Below are 18,389 nucleotides of genomic sequence, written 5' to 3'. Positions count from 1 at the left end.
ATCTAACATCCTTATCGTGGTATTTCCACTGATCAGTCATCTCTGGTCTGAATCTTACCATTTTCGGGAAAAATTCTACAATATGTCTGTACTTGTTCAGCATATGCATATCAATAATGCGTTCAAATCAGAAACAGAAGTACATCACAATCTATTTCTATTTCATTCTCATCTCACTGTAGTATACAATATATACAGAAATTTCTGATATCATCATTTCCTCCACAAGAAAAGACATCAATACTACAGTACAAACAAACCCAACAGATACATCATATCTCCATGCTACCCCATCAAATGTAATCATATGAAATGCATTAGTATATATCAATACATATGCATCATAATCATTAAATAATAGTACCTGTTGTACGTTCTGAAGCTACTTCTCAGTCGTGATTCTTTGACAATTCTGTTCCCTAAAATCTTCGGGAACTTCTTTGAGGACAAACTCTCGCAAAGTGTCCCGGCTGTTTACAGACATTGCATCTACTAAGTACTCCTTGACAGTGTTCTGTGGAATGTCTTCCTCCGCAAGTTCTGCAGTATACTCCAGTATAATTCGGACTGGAAACACTGGAGATAGATGAACTACTCTGTCCACCTCCTAATTTCTTAAACTGTTTCTTTTCGATCTTCAATGGTTCTTTCTTTTTACCACTGCTACTTCCAATCTCAACTCTGGAAGGCAGTTGTTGTGGATTCGGTGCTGGAAGATCAAACGATGCTCCCTTTTGTCCTATCAGAACCGTTTCTGCTCTTTTGGCTCTGTTCAATGTATCAGCAAAACTATTCGATTGCTTCACACTCACCAATGTACGTATTTCTGGATTCAATCCCTGAATGAACTGGCTAGACATCGCATCATCATTCCTAGCCACAAGAGGGGCAAAACGTAATAAGGTGAAGAACTGAGCCAAATACTCATCAATACTCATCTGATTCTGTCTCAGGTTTGCAAATTCTGCACTTCTATCCTGTCTGTACGATGTAGGGAAGAATCTTTGATAGAATTCAAATTTAAAAATCTTCCACGAAATCACTGAACGGTTCTGTTCTAAAGCTCCTTTGGTTAGTAACCACCATGTTCTTGCAGTCTCTTGCAATTGGTGCTCAATCAGGTTAACTCTACACTCATCTGTGAAACCAAGGAATTCAAACACCATTTCTATCTCCTCAAGCCAATTCTCACAATCTACTGACGTCTCAGTTCCTTTCAGAATCGGCGGTTGAAACGACTGAAATCTCTTCATCTGTGTTTCTATCGGAGTCTCTGATACATCTATCTGTTCAGTCGAAGTACTGCCCCTTTCTGGAATTCTCCTAGGCGGTATATCTGAATATCAAACAGATTAGTACGCAATCTATACAATCTATCTCAGCCCTCTTCTGAACATATACCTCTGATCTGGAATCGATTCTGATTCAGGCTTGGTATTTACATGCTGAAATCAATTCATATATAATACAACATGTACTAGGGAAAACGATAAACCATGCTAGCACACATCATGTAAGTCAACATTGACATAAATCTCATGCTAGCAATCACATGCAAGGAAGAAAATTCAATCTACCCCGCTCATTCCCTTCTAACTCAATCTATAAATTCTATCAGTTCTGACTATCTAAGTCTAAAGGATTTATCGCTCTGATACCACCTGTTGTGGGGACCCGGGCTCTAACTCAATTATTTTGGGATTTATTGGATCTTTACTCGAAAATGTGGGTCAAAATTTTGCTTTTAACATGAACTCAAATGTATAATTAAAGCATAACATGTCTCTATATTAATTAAACAACATAATGTACATACAAGTCTGTCTAGTACAATCATACGCTAGTGTTTAAATGCCAACTACAAATATCAGTAGTACAAGTCTAATAAGCAAACACTAGAAATCTTCAACGCCCGAGATCTCCACGCTATCCTCAACCTCTCATCTAGCTCGAGACCCAGATCCTGCCCCACCTGTTGCCATGCACACATACAGACACGACAACAGCCGGATAACTCCGGTGAGAACAAATCCCAGTATAAAACATGGTAAGCATATATAGAAACAATCTAAATCATAAAACATGCTATCATGAACATATTCAAAAGTAATAGATTTCATAATCTATGAAATCAAATCAAAATAAGCATGCAACCCAATTCAGATACACATGAAATTTAAATCAAATCATATAACCATGCTGTCATGACTGGAAGCAATAAACATGGATTTCATAGTCTATGAAACCACATTCATAACTACATGCAGTTCTAGTCAACTCATGTCTAGACTCGACTCAACTATATCTCTAGGGATCCCGGGGTGAATAAGACGTCACTGTCTGTCACCTACCCTCCCAATCGGGGTGACGTACGTCTTATTCCTAGACTTCGGTCATATCTGTATCGAATAATCTACAATAGGAGGGTGTCTGCTCCTATGTAACGATACACCGAACGTCTAGAAATCTGACTATCTGTCAAGTTTTCCTATCTCAAATGCAATGTATAACAATCTGTAAACAAAGCATGTTCATTTCAAAGGATTTGAATATAAAGTCTATAAACAAATCACAATTATATCAAAAGATAAACAATAATCAAGTATGTGATTTTATTGGGAAACTCAAATGAGATCTGATTTGAGTTATATCTTCCCAGATATCACATGAATTATACCTTTCTTGCCGAATCGTCGGTGTCGTCGTCGAAGTCTCAAGTTCACAATAGCCAACACAAATCTGAAATGGCATAGTCGAGGTGCACTCTATCAATATATGTAGTGACCCGTTCCAGAATCACCTACTAATCAGAACTAAAGCATGCAAAATCTATATTTAAAACTGAATCAGGTAAACAGCGGAATAAGTAATACAACCCAATCGAAACTGTAAGTACAAAAATACTTAAACAACCAGATCGAACTAAATCCAAGAATAAATACCAACAACTACGAATCAACCCCTGCCAGCTCCCTGTCCACTCCCTCCTGGACCGTCCAACCTGAGACCTGCCCCATCGAATAGGGTGTCCAAAACAGATATAAACCGAGGACGTGAGCATAAAACGCTCAGCACCGAAAGCATGAGTATACAAGACTATGACATGCATGTATGCAAAATGTACTGGATACCAGGATCTGGGTATAACGAAATACTGCTCAGGCAAATGACGTCAAGGTATGTAGCACTCTGCGCCGTCGCACCAGGAGGTGGCTCCCATACCAAAATAAACCTGTGGATATACCGGTGACCTGACCACCGTCGGCCAACGGGGTCCAACCATCCACAACAAATGAGGGCTGAGCACCCTCTCAACAGGCTATCTCAAAGATAATCAGGCTCAACATGATTATGCAAATGCCGCATAATAAATCATGCATCATATGACAGATAATAATGCAACATATAAACATGCAACACATAGTAAAGCATACTCAATCCTGCTATCTCGGATAGTACTTTCGTACCTCAAACCAGTAGATCCTAGCAATCAGCCCTAGAATCAAGCCTACAATCCAAGTGATACCATATCACTAAACCACATCTAAAAGCCTTAACTAGACTAATAGATACTCCCAAATCTCAAAGGGAACCCAGAACTATACCTGCGTCCGTAGTCAGCCCACTGATGCCGCTAGCCCCCAACTAGAGCACAGCTCCGCTACAAAACCAGTAGCTCCCCGCTAGTGCCCGAACCTCGGTAAAAGACTAGAAGCCCATCAGAAACGACTAAAACGCTCTGGAACTCTCGGAATTGGCGAGTGAAGAGTGAAGCCTCGCGCTTCTATTTATAGACAACGATCGGACGATCCGATCCACTTCGGACGCTCCGATCCGGTACACTTCGGACGATCCGATCCACTTCGGACGATCCGAACATTGCATGTCTTCCACGTGTCCAGCCACCTGTCTTCGGACGATCCGAACCCTGATCGGACGATCCGAACTCTGACATGACATGACTCGTCTGACTCCGAACAGAACGGACGATCCGAACCAACTTCGGACGATCCGAACCAACTTCGGACGATCCGAACCCGGTTCGGTCCTTCCGATCCCACCGAAATACAATTAATCCAATAATTAACTCAAATTAGGCATCGGGATACTACATTCTCCCCCTCTAAAAAGGATTTCGTCCTCGAAATCGCAACTGAAGAATGACAATTCTGAACAACAATACATTCAACTTAAGAATGAATTACAACTGAAAGTACAACTGGAATTACAATCATAACTGAAAATACTACTACTAGAACAGCTCTGGATGCTCTGACCGCATGCGACTCTCTAGTTCCCAGGTAGCTTCTTCAGTACCTCGTCGCTGCCACTGCACTAAGACAAGAGGAATAGTCTTATTCCGCAGTACTTTATCCTTCCGATCTAAGATCGAAACCGGTCTTTCCACAAAAGACAAATCCGGATTCAGCTGAACTTCTGTCGGATGCAAAACATGATACTCATCCGCTACGTATCGTCTTAACAAGGACACATGAAACACATTGTGAACACTGGACAGATACGGTGGCAAAGCTAATCTGTAGGCCAAATCTCCCACGCATTCTAAGATCTCAAAAGGGCCAATGAATCTCGGAGATAGCTTACCCTTGAGTCCAAACCTCAGAATCCTCCGAAAAGGTGATACCTTGAGAAACACTTTCTCGCCTGCATCAAAATGAAGAGGTCTGCGCTTGGTGTTCGCATAACTCGCTTGTCGATCCTGAGCAGTCTTAATCCGCTGTTTGATCACAAGAACTTTGTCCATGGCCTGCTGAATCAATTCTGGACCCTCAACCTGTCGTTCTCCGACTTCCTCCCAGAACAGAGGAGTACGACAACGTCGACCATACAATGCTTCAAACGGAGACATACCAATACTCCTATGAAAACTGTTGTTGTATGCAAACTCTATCAGTGGCAGATGATCCTGCCAAGCTGGCCCGAAATCCATCACACAAGATCTCAACATATCTTCAAGAGTACGAATAGTCCTCTCTGACTGACCGTCAGTCTCTGGGTGATACGCAGTACTCAAACTCAAGGTAGTGCCCAAAGCTTGCTGAAAGCTGCCCCAAAATCTAGATGTAAATCGAGGATCTCTGTCACTAACGATACTCACGGGCACACCGTGAAACCGTACAATCTCCTGAATGTACAACCGTGCCATCCGATCGAAAGTGAAATCTCTGTTATACGGAAGAAAATGGGCAGACTTAGTAAGCCGATCCACTACCACCCAGATAGCATCTCTATTCCCCACAGACATAGGCAAGTGAGTCACGAAGTCCATCGTGATATGCTCCCACTTCCACTCCGGAATAGGAAGATTCTGCAATAACCCTCCAGGTCGTCGATACTCAGCCTTCACCTGCTGACAGACTAGGCACTTGGAGACATACTGATAAACATTACGTTTCATACCTTTCCACCAAAATCGAGTCCTCAAATCCTTATACATCTTGTTGCTCCCCGGATGAACACTCAACTTGCTACGATGAGCCTGGGATAAAATCTCCTCCCTCAAAGTGTCATCTTCCGGTACAACAACACGACCAGATAAACACAAAAGACCCTCGGACTGATAGTGGAATCCAGAAGTATTATCTCCATCAGCCAACCGAGCTAATTTCTGAACCTTAGAATCAGACATCTGAGCATCTCTAATCCGAGAATATAGAACTGGCTCAGACAAAATAGTAGCTACACGGATACCGTCGGTTCCCTTCCGATGCTTACAATTGAATCCCATCGAACAGAAATCCTGAATAATCCCAGATACAGCACAAGTCTGAAGAGCAGACAATCTCACCTTGCGACTAAGAGCATCGGCCGTGAGATTCGCAGAGCCTGGATGATACTTGATCTCGCAGTCATAATCCTTGAGTAGATCCATCCAACGACGCTGACGCATGTTCAACTCAGCCTGAGTGAACAGGTACTTCAAACTCTTATGATCAGTGAAAATCTCAAATCGCTCACCATACAGATAATGGCGCCAGATTTTCAAAGCAAAAACGATCGCTGCTAATTCCAGATCATGAACAGGATAGTTTTCCTCATGAGGCTTCAACTGCCTCGACGCATAAGCAATCACATGCTCATTCTGCATCAGAACACACCCTAGTCCCTGCAAAGAAGCATCGGTGTAGACACTGAAACCACCAGATCCAGACGGTAAAGCCAAAACAGGCGCAGATGTCAAACGTCTGCGAAGTTCCCAAAAACTCTCTTCGCACTCTGATGTCCACTCAAATGAAACATCTTTCCGAGTGAGCTGAGTGAGTGGCTTAGCAATCTGAGAGAAGTTGACAATGAAACGGCGATAATACCCAGCCAATCCCAGAAAACTGCGGATCTCGGCTACTGTCGTCGGACGCGACCAGTTCAATACCGCTTCCACCTTGCTCGGGTCAACTGAAACTCCCTCGCTAGAAATGACATGACCAAGGAATACAACCCTGTCAATCCAAAACTCATATTTACTCAACTTCGCATAAAGCTGATTCTCGCGAAGTGTCTGTAAAATAATCCTCAAGTGTTGTGCGTGTTCTTGCTGATCATGCGAATAGATTAAGATATCATCTATAAACACCACAACAAACTTATCCAAGAAATCCCGAAATACCCGATTCATCAGATCCATAAAAACTGCTGGTGCATTCGTCACCCCAAAAGGCATAACCAGAAACTCATAATGCCCATACCGGGTCCTGAATGCAGTCTTCGATATATCTCCCTGATGAACTCGAAGCTGATGATAACCAGACCTTAAATCAATCTTGGAATACACAGAGGTACCTTGCAGTTGATCAAATAAATCATCAATCCGTGGCAACGGATACTTATTCTTTATCGTAGCACGATTCAACTGCCGATAATCTATGCAGAGCCGCATCGAACCATCTTTCTTTTTGACAAAAAGAACTGGTGCTCCCCACGGGGACACACTGGGTCGAATATACCCCTTGTCAAGAAGATCCTGCAACTGCTGTTTCAATTCTTGCATCTCCGATGGAGCTAAACGATAAGGAGCTCTAGAGATTGGTGCTGTGCCTGGCACTAAATCAATGCCGAAATCCACTTCCCGAACGGGAGGAAAACCAGGAATCTCCTCGGGAAAAACATCCGGAAAATCGCAAACCACTGGAATGTCACTGATACCGACACTATCTGCGGACGAATCAATAGCATAGATAAGGTAGCCTTCCCCGCCCGACTCTAAAGCACGACAGGCTTTCAGAGCAGAAACCACAGGCATCGGGGGTCGCGCTCCCTCTCCATAGAAAAACCAACTGTCGCCCTCAACTGGACGAAACTGCACAAACTTCTGATAACAGTCCACAGTAGCTCTAAACACAGTCAGCACATCTATTCCCAGAATGCAATCAAAATCCTCCATCGCAAGAATCATCAAATTAGCAGTTAAAACATTACCCTCAAACTCTAGAGGACAACCCAAAACTAGACGTTTAGCTAGCACCGAATGACCCATCGGTGTGGAAACAGATACCACAACGTCCAAAGAAGTGAAAGGTAACTTATGACGTTTAGCAAACCTCGCAGATATGAATGAATGCGATGCACCAGTATCAATGAGAACGTAAGCAGGTAATCCACATAATAAAAACACACCTGCGATAACTCTCTCGTTCTCCTCAGCCGCCTGATCCTGGTTAAGAGCAAAGACCTGCCCTTGAGTACGCGGTCGGAGGTTAGAACCCTGAGTAGACTGTCCCTGCTGTGACCTCTGATGAACTGAAGCCTGAGAACCAGATCCTGATCCTCCGCCCGTCTGTGGACAATCTCTCTTCATGTGGCCCATCTCACCGCACTTGTAACAAGCACCCGCAACCCTGCGACAACGCTCCGTCGGGTGATCCTTCCCGCAGTGCTGACACGGGCCCCTCTTCTTCCCAAAATGGTGAACTCCTCCAGATCCAGAGGAAGAAGAAGTAGATCCAGCCTTTTTAAATGCTTGGGCGCGGGGACCCACAGAACTAGTAGGACGAGCAGACTGCATGGCTCGACCTCTCAGCAAACTGCCCTCAGCCTGGCGACAACGATTCACAAGGCCCTCATACGATGTCGGATCATCGCAGACAACAACCCGATCATAAATCTCCTGATTGAGGCCCTGGAGAAAATGGTTATACTTGGCCATAGCATTATCACTGACATGCGGAACATATGGAAGCAACTCAAAGAACTTCTGCTGATACTCATCAACAGACAAACTTCCCTGCTTCAGATTGATCAACTCAATCGCCTTGGTCTGCAGAAGAGCTGGCGGAAAGTAAAGCAACATGAAAGCGGCTCGGAAATCGGCCCAAAGAACTCGACCCTGTCGCTGAACTATCGGTGCAGAGGTAGACCTCCACCACTTGCGCGCACCACCCTCCAGCAAGAAATCAAGGGTATCAATCTGCTGCTCCGCCGAGCACTGAAAAGTCTTGAAGCAGCTCTCCATCCTCTCAAGCCAGTTCTCCGCAACATCCGGAGTCTCACCGCCCGAAAGAGGTTTCGGCCCCATCTGCAAGAACCGATGCATACTAAAACTCCGAGGCTCATCACGACGGTGTTGACGACGTTCTCGATGCTCTCGGCGACGCTCCCGATCGTCGCGGTCTCCCCAACGTCCAACGCTGCCATGACTACTAGCATCGTCGTCATAACCAGACATCTCTCGCTACAAAAGTTACCAGAGATTAAACCCAAAAGAACAGTTCTAAATCCCAAAATCTTAATGCATGCTCTGATACCATAAATGTAGTGACCCGTTCCAGAATCACCTACTAATCAGAACTAAAGCATGCAAAATCTATATTTAAAACTGAATCAGGTAAACAGCGGAATAAGTAATACAACCCAATCGAAACTGTAAGTACAAAAATACTTAAACAACCAGATCGAACTAAATCCAAGAATAAATACCAACAACTACGAATCAACCCCTGCCAGCTCCCTGTCCACTCCCTCCTGGACCGTCCAACCTGAGACCTGCCCCATCGAATAGGGTGTCCAAAACAGATATAAACCGAGGACGTGAGCATAAAACGCTCAGCACCGAAAGCATGAGTATACAAGACTATGACATGCATGTATGCAAAATGTACTGGATACCAGGATCTGGGTATAACGAAATACTGCTCAGGCAAATGACGTCAAGGTATGTAGCACTCTGCGCCGTCGCACCAGGAGGTGGCTCCCATACCAAAATAAACCTGTGGATATACCGGTGACCTGACCACCGTCGGCCAACGGGGTCCAACCATCCACAACAAATGAGGGCTGAGCACCCTCTCAACAGGCTATCTCAAAGATAATCAGGCTCAACATGATTATGCAAATGCCGCATAATAAATCATGCATCATATGACAGATAATAATGCAACATATAAACATGCAACACATAGTAAAGCATACTCAATCCTGCTATCTCGGATAGTACTTTCGTACCTCAAACCAGTAGATCCTAGCAATCAGCCCTAGAATCAAGCCTACAATCCAAGTGATACCATATCACTAAACCACATCTAAAAGCCTTAACTAGACTAATAGATACTCCCAAATCTCAAAGGGAACCCAGAACTATACCTGCGTCCGTAGTCAGCCCACTGATGCCGCTAGCCCCCAACTAGAGCACAGCTCCGCTACAAAACCAGTAGCTCCCCGCTAGTGCCCGAACCTCGGTAAAAGACTAGAAGCCCATCAGAAACGACTAAAACGCTCTGGAACTCTCGGAATTGGCGAGTGAAGAGTGAAGCCTCGCGCTTCTATTTATAGACAACGATCGGACGATCCGATCCACTTCGGACGCTCCGATCCGGTACACTTCGGACGATCCGATCCACTTCGGACGATCCGAACATTGCATGTCTTCCACGTGTCCAGCCACCTGTCTTCGGACGATCCGAACCCTGATCGTGACTCGTCTGACTCCGAACAGAACGGACGATCCGAACCAACTTCGGACGATCCGAACCAACTTCGGACGATCCGAACCCGGTTCGGTCCTTCCGATCCCACCGAAATACAATTAATCCAATAATTAACTCAAATTAGACATCGGGATACTACAATATACATCTCAAACAACTCAATAAACATAGCTGAAATCGGTTTCAATAAAATTTGACGGCGTAACGGTGTAATTCTCGGTATCGGTCAACTCAATCTCAACAAAACAATATATACAATAACCACAACTCATAATCTTCATAAAATACTCATCAAAACACAATATAACATGCTCAATTCTTCCAATCAATATCGATATACATGCTGGAAATTCGCAAGGCTCGTATACGGTGTCCGAAAATCATTCTGATAACAAACATACGATGCTCGGTATACCAAAAACACATATTTCTAACAAAATCATAATTTCCCCAATACATAGATTTCGAACCATGCTGAAAATAATCGAAACTTACATCCTTAGCTAGCCCTCGTTGCAAGGATCAATAATCCGGACTCGGAATTAAAATCAAATGAGCAAATCTTGCACAATCTCAAATCTAAGATGACAAAGCTTGAAGGAACAAAGCTTGCTCTCGATTCTTTCCCTCAATCTGAAAGGAGAATGAAGACTCAGCAACTTTATGTATATATATACATGCCATGTGTCAACACGAAATTCAAAGGTGGCAATCTCGCATGCAGACCGCGGGTGCGGTGACTCAAGAGTGCGGGTGCGCTGTGCTCTCGGCAGCAATATTATTTTCTGGAATTCTTAGACCGCGGGTGCGGTCCTTACATGACCGCGGGTGCGGTCTCACACCGCGGGGGCGGTCTTGCTAGCACCGCGGGTGCGGTGTCTGTTCGCACAAATTCACCAATTTCTGTCACCTACACCGCGGGTGCGGTAGTCTTAGCACCGCGGGTGCGATGTGGCTTCGGCCCTGCTGCTCAAAATCTCATAATTCATGCATTCTTATTTCCACAAGTCTAACATCAATGACAACGAATAATTCTCGAGCCTTACATCCTATCTCTGGGAGCTCATCCCAGACCTTAGAGATCGAACTATCTTAGATAAACCTTTATGAGTTTTGTTTGATCGAGCTTTGCGATATCCGGCCAACCTTACTTAGATCTAACTTTACGAGGTTGATAACATTTTGGCCAAGCTCCATGAGTTCCGGCCAACCTCCCTCAAGTCAACCTTTACAAGGATGATAATTTTCGGGCCAAGCTGCCCAAGCTCGGCCGACTTCCATCATATCAACCTTTACAAGGTTGACAACTTTTTGGTCAAACTATAGCTAACCTCACCCATGTCAACCTTTAAGGGGTCACCAACTTTTTGGTTTAGCTCTCTGAGCTAGACGACCTCGATCATATCAACTTTTACGAGGTCGACAACTTTTTGGCCAAGCTCCTTGAGTGCGGGGCCGACCTTCCTCATTTCAATCTTGAGTGAGTCTCATGTGAGACCGTCTCACGGGTCATAATCCGTGAGACGGGTCAACCCTACCCATATTCATAATAAAAAATGATACTCTTAGCATAAAAATTAATACTTTTTCATGGGTGACCCAAATAAGAGATCCGTCTCACAAATACGACCCGTGAGACTGTCTCACACAAGTTTTTGCCTTCAATCTTTATGAGGTTTTTTGTATGGCCGAGCTCCACAAAATCCGGCCGACCTATCTCATATCAACCTTTACGAGGTTTACAACATTTTGGCCGAAGCTCGAGAAAAAATTTTGGCCGAGCTTGTAGAACCCGATTTCAGTACACGTATAACCCATGCATCTATTTAAATTAGTAAGGCATTTAATTTATTTTAAAGGAGTTTAGTCATGCATAATTCATTTAAATGCATTATTTTAAAGTATCTACGTTTATGTAATGCACGTTAAAACGTCTTTCGAGTTTCATGTTTCAGGCGATCATTCGAGGCGGGATTGAGGAAAAGACCCGGTGGCGATTTTTGGCAATTTTAAAGATGGTATTTTATTTTAAGTTGAGTTTATGGGCATTTTTAAATAATTTAGTGAGTTTTAGCATTTTTGAGCCTAAATATTTATTTAGTGATTTTAAGAGTTTAAAACTTTTAAAATTTAGTATTTTATGAGATGTTAGGATTTTGAATCCTAAATGTAATTATTTTTGTGAGTTTATGATTTTAGAACTTTTAAAAGTCTAGTTTGGTGTGTTACCTATTTTAATTATAGAGTTTCATTTAAAAGGTATAGGAGAGTTAGTGTTTGATTAGTAAATAATTATTTTTTTTAAATTAAGCAATTAGTCTCCTAATTTATCTAAAACACACGCCACACACACACAAACACACTTTTACGCACACTAACTCACGCCTAAACACACACACACAAGTTTCATTCTAGTTTTATTATTTTTTTTAAAAGAGAAAACTAGGGCTCTTCCTTAGCCTAGCAGCCGCCCACCCCTCTTCAAATTCCAGCAAGGTTTTCGTGATTTTTATTTCGAGAAAAACGGTGCCATGTTCGTCCCGGATCAAGTCTCTCTCCATCTCCGCTTCGGTGTCGTCTTTCGGTAACGTTATCATCATAAAGGCACGTATAATCTGTTCTTGCTGTGTCGATCAAGTCATATATTGTATTGCGTTGTTTTATGCGTAAAAGTTATGTATGACAATAGTAGTTTGAGTGGATCATGAATCGGATCAATTTCGAAGGAAGTTTTTTTTTAGATCTAAAACTCGTTTTTACTGTTCATGTCAAAACTGCGATTTTTCTGTTCATATTTTGGGAAAACTTTCAACGGCAAAAACGTAGAACTTTTCGATACCTTCGATTTGATATATGGTTCAAATTTTTGGACAAATATTGAGTGAGTTATGGCGTTTTTCGTGGGACTGCTCAAACTGCGTTTCAGAAAAGTTGTGATATTGATATTTCTTGAAGTTTCAGTGTTGCAGGCTTCGTTGGAAACCGACGGGCGATCGTTGCTGCGTATGGGTATGTTATTATTGAGGTTTGGTGTATTTCTTTAAGGTTTTGACGATGGTGTTAGGCGTTCGAATTAGTTAAAGTCGTAGGAAAGTGATCGATGTTAATTGCATAATTGGTGTTGCATTGTGTAGTATAGTGCACGTTGTGGTTGAGGTGTTTGTACAAGTTTTGATGCAATATTATGGTGTCCTAAGAAGGGTCATAAGGTGTTAAACATTGTGCCATTGAGTTGCAATTGCGGGGATAGGCATGTGCATAAGTTTTCTCGCAGGTATCAACGTACAGTAGGCACACGGACCCTGACACGGACCCGGGCACGGGGTCCGTGCCTTTGTTTCCTTCTCGACGTCTTTTTCCAGTATCTACACGGACCCATACACGGATGAGGGCACGGGGTCCGTGCCATTGGGTTTCACTTAGTGTCTTTTTCCAGTACCTACACGGACCCTCACTCGGACCCTGACACGGGGTCCGTGCCTTTGCTTCCCTTCGGCGTCTACTTCCAGTACCTATACGGACCCCTACACGGATGTAGGTACGGGGTCCGTGTCCTTCTATTTTGGGAAAAATATTATAGTTGGTTTTGAAGTTTGATGCCATAGTTTAGAGCAAGGATTAGTAAGGTCGTGTCATGGGGAGTTATAGAAGGTCCTAAGATATGATCGAGCTTGAGAGTAAGTATAATTTTTCTACGTCTAAGTAATGCAAGTTAAGTATGAAATTCATGTTGGTATGTCGCAGCGACGGCCCCAGTCGAAGTCCAACGAATCCCTCAACGTCAAGTAAGTATGTATGACGTGCAAAGGAAATGTTTTAAGTTTCGAGGTATGCTAATTGTCTTGTGACCAAAGAAAGTTAAGGATTGGAAAGCGTTAAATCATGAACGGGGACCAATCCGCCCGTTAAATTATGAACGGGTTAGATCGTGGTTGTGAAGCGTTAAATTATGAACGTGGATCAACTGGCCTGTTAAATTATGAACAGGGATCTTATGTATGTGGCAGTGGATACGTCCCTGTCAGCCCAGTACTGTGGTGAGTCTGATCAGGCGTTTATCATGTTAAGGGTCACTTGCTTTGAAACATCCTCCACGTAAAATTATGCAGTTAAGTATGTCGAAGTATGAAAGCATGTTTAAGAAAAGTTTATGATCATGATGTCGAAGTATGAAAGCATGTTTAAGAAAAGTTTATGATCATGGCACGTCGTAGTATGTATGTTCAAGTTCAAGTTTATTTCAGGTTGAAGTTTATGCAAGTTCAATTTAAAGTTATGTATGTCCTATTTTAAAGAAGCATGCGATTTTATTATGTAGTACTCGTTATTTCCAGTTTATACGTGTTGAGTCTTTAGACTCACTAGACTTGATCGATGCAGGTGAGTACGATGAGCAGGAGACAGGAGGTGGCGACCAAGGGGCAGGCTTGGGCTGAGCGGCAGGCTAAACCCGAGGACCGCAAGTTTATGTTTATGCAAACTTTTAAAATACTCTGATGTTATGATTTGAATGTGAGACGTTTTGAGACAGCGTTCTTTTAGCAAACTTTTATTTGATGATGGATTATTTTAAAGATATTTTATGAATGTTGGGTGACGACCGTACGGATGTTTTATTTGAATAAAATTTTTATTTTTCCGCAAATTTCAAGTAGTAAAAGTACGGTACGTTACAGTTGGTATCAGAGCCAGGTTCTTGTAAAGGGTTACGCCTACTGCCAGTCGCAAGAAGCTCTCGAAGTCACACCTCAAGTCTGTAAGTTTTAAAGTTTTGAGTTATGCTACGTACTATGCATTAAGTCATGATTTCAGCATGTATATGTTTTAAGTTCAAAATTATGTGCATCTTTTGATATTGGTATTATAATCATGCATGTTGGGTTTACGTGTTGGGCAATTTACTGGAACAGTATGCCTCCTAGACGTGTGATCGACCATGAAACAAGGGACGAGAACAGGGAACATCGAGATGAGGAGAGGGCCAATCCTCCACCACCAGATATGCAGGCACAGATGCTTGCTGGCATGACGCAATTCTTCGCTCAATTTGCGAGGAACCAGACTGTTGCAGGCCCCGAGGAGAGGCCTAGACCGGAGGCAGTATATGAGAGGTTCCGGAGGATGAGCCCGAAGGAGTTTTCGGGCACTACTGACCCGATGGTGGCTGAGGGATGGATCAAGTCCATCGAGGTGATATTTGACTTCATGGAGCTGACGGACGCTGACAGGGTCAGATGTGCTATATTATTGCTGACAGGGGACGCTAGACTATGGTGGGAGAGCGCGTCAGTGGCAGTCAATCTGCAAGTGCTGCCTTGGAATGGATTCAAAGAAGTTTTCTACTCAAAGTACTTCACTGAGGAAGTACGAACCAGACTCACCAACGAGTTTATGACGCTGCGGCAGGGGGACAGTAGCGTGGCGGAGTTTGTTAGGAAGTTCGAGAGGGGATGTCACTTCGTGCCCCTCATTGCAAATGATGCCCAGGCGAATTTGAGGCACTTCTTAAATGGTTTGCGGCCCGTCTTGCGCCGTGATGTGAGGGTAGCTGGCCTTACTTCTTATGCAGTTGCTGTTTCTAGAGCTCTGGCTGCAGAGCAAGACCAGCGGGATATCGAGGCAGACAGGCAGGGCAAGAGGCCCTATCAGGCTCCACCGCAGCAACAGCAACATCAGAGGCCCCAATTTAAGAAGCAGTACCAGGGGCCGCAAGTGAAGAAGCCTTATCATGGACCACCAAAGGGCAAGGGTCCAGTTCAGCAGCAAGGGGCGCCTCAGAAGCCCGTTGCCTTCCCTGTGTGTCCTAAATGCAACCGTCAGCACCCGGGGCAGTGCTTGTATGGAACAGGCAGGTGCTTCAAGTGTGGAGCTACAGATCATATACTGAAAGAGTGCCCACAGTGGAAGCAACCAACCCAGGGCAGGGTATTCGCCATGCATGCTCAAGAAGCAGACCCAGACACTACTTTACTTACCGGTAAACTTTTCTACCTAAGCTCGGTATTAAATTCCTTGCATGGCCTGTTTAATTTTAATCGGGATTACTAGTGTTTTTGTAGTGACCCGTTCCAGAATCACCTACTAATCAAAAACTAAGCATGCAATTAACCTAATCAAATATAATCAGAGATAACAGCGGAAATAGTCAACAAAATAATGGTTATACAACCCAATCGAAGTCTAGAATAACTCAACTAAAATATCCAATACAACCATATCGAATCAAATGGAAAACACTGAAAACTAAACCAACCAGCTACTCAACGTCCTCCTCCTGCTCCTCCTGAGCTGTCCAACCTGAGGCCTGCCCCGTGGGAATGGGGTGTCCAAGAATAAACAAAACCGAGGACGTGAGCGATAAGAACGCCCAGTACAAAAGTATGAGTATACAAACCTATATGAAATGCACATGCTATGATATGATACCAGGGTAGTCAAGAAACAGGAATCACAAAGGATCTCAAAATGCTCAGTCTAGAGGCGCCAAGTGGATAGTGCCGCGCGGTCCAACCTCTGGGTCACTGCATCCACTACAAGACAGACGTGGACCTAAAATGTCCCGGACCACCGAAGCCCTCCCGACCCGTCGGCCACTGTGTACTCTCGGTGTCCATGCGTCCACAAGACAGGGCTGAGCGGCCCCAAGATATAGCTTATCTCGAAAGAGATACAGCTCAACAGTAAAGGCTATCTCGAAGGAGATACGGCTCAACATGATATGCAATATGCATCATAACTCGTGACATAATAGCATGCATCATATGACATATAACAATGCAGCAAATACTCATGCAACACATATAAGAATGTATACTCAACCAGGATATCTCGGATAGTACTTTCGTACCTCTATCACAGCAAGCCTAGCCTTACGCAACACCGCTAATCAAGTCTAGCACAAGCCTACGCATCAAAAGCATACTCAATCAATACTACCATGCTCGACTAGCAAAACCAGTACTCCCTAGTACTACCAAAGGTTTAGGGTTTACCTTCGTCCGTCGACAGCCCTTTGATGTCGATTGCCTTGAAACTCAGGCGCCGCTACGCTACTACTCCTGGCAGCTCTTGGCTATCGCTCGACCAACAACTAACCCTAGAAACCTTCCAAATCCTCTCAACTATGAGGCAAAACTCAAGAAATTGGCAAGTCAAAATGAGGAAATCCGAGCACTATTTATAGGCCATGTTCGGATCCTCCGAACAACACTTCGGAACGTCCGAACGCTACGTGTCCATTGGCTCTTGACAGCTCATGATCGGATCCTCCGATCATACACTTCGGACCGTCCGAACATGCATGGAAAATGACGTGTCGATCAACACTTGACACCTATGATCGGATTCACCGAACTACACTTCGGATCGTCCGAACTCTTCGGTGCTTCCGAACCCTCTTCGGTCCGTCCGATCATGACCATAGCCAAAATTACACTTAAACCTTCTTAATCACCATTACTCCGTTAATTACCCAATTTAGAATTCGGGCTACTACAGTTTTAGTTGGATTATTGGGCGTCTTTTGTTGCTTAAGGTTTATGGTAGAATAATTGGGTTATAAGTTAGTTTGTTGTGCTAACGCATCTCAGGGAACATTTTCATTAAGAGACTATCCACAACTGCACTAATAGACTCAGGAGCCACTCACTCCTTCATATCAGAGACGTTTGCTAATCATTTGGACCTCAAGTCCATAGGCCTAGACGTGAACTTTTCAGTGACAGTCCCGTCAGGGGAAGAGCTGTTGGCTACCAGTGTGATCAGAGATATTGATCTAGAACTGCATGGCCACCTAGTATACGCAGATTTAATCCTATTGCCGATGCCAGAGTTTGATATCATTCTGGGAATGGACTGGCTGACAAAGAACAGAGTCTTAATTGACTTTCAGAAGAGGTCAGTTTTGGTTAGACCGCCGGGCATGGAGCAATTTCTTTTTGAGCCAGCCAGATGGAGAAGCTTTCCTCGCATGATTTCGTGCATGCAGGCGGAGAGGTTGATCTCCAAGGGATGTCAGGCCTTCTTGGCTAGTATTATTTCAGCGCCTGACGTGTCCACTCCATCCTTATCAGAGGTGCCAGTAGTCAAAGAATTTCCAGACGTCTTTCCTGACGACGTCACCGGTCTTCCACCAGAGAGAGAGGTGGAGTTTGCAATCGAGCTCGTGCCGGGCACAGCGCCAATCTCCAAGGCGCCATACAGATTAGCTCCAGCTGAGATGTTAGAGCTCAAACAGCAGATTCAGGAGCTCCTCGACAAAGGGTTTATCCGCCCTAGTTTCTCACCGTGGGGCGCACCAGTGCTCTTTGTAAAGAAGAAGGATGGGAGCATGAGGCTGTGCATCGATTACCGTGAGCTGAACAAGGTAACGATCAAGAACAAATACCCTTTGCCTAGAATCGAAGACTTGTTCGATCAATTGCAGGGAGCCACCGTGTTCTCTAAGATAGA

This window comes from Primulina eburnea, chromosome 12 (assembly GCF_022965805.1).
Source record: "Primulina eburnea isolate SZY01 chromosome 12, ASM2296580v1, whole genome shotgun sequence".
NCBI lineage: Eukaryota > Viridiplantae > Streptophyta > Magnoliopsida > Lamiales > Gesneriaceae > Primulina > Primulina eburnea.
Note: the sequence above shows the minus strand (reverse complement) of the source record.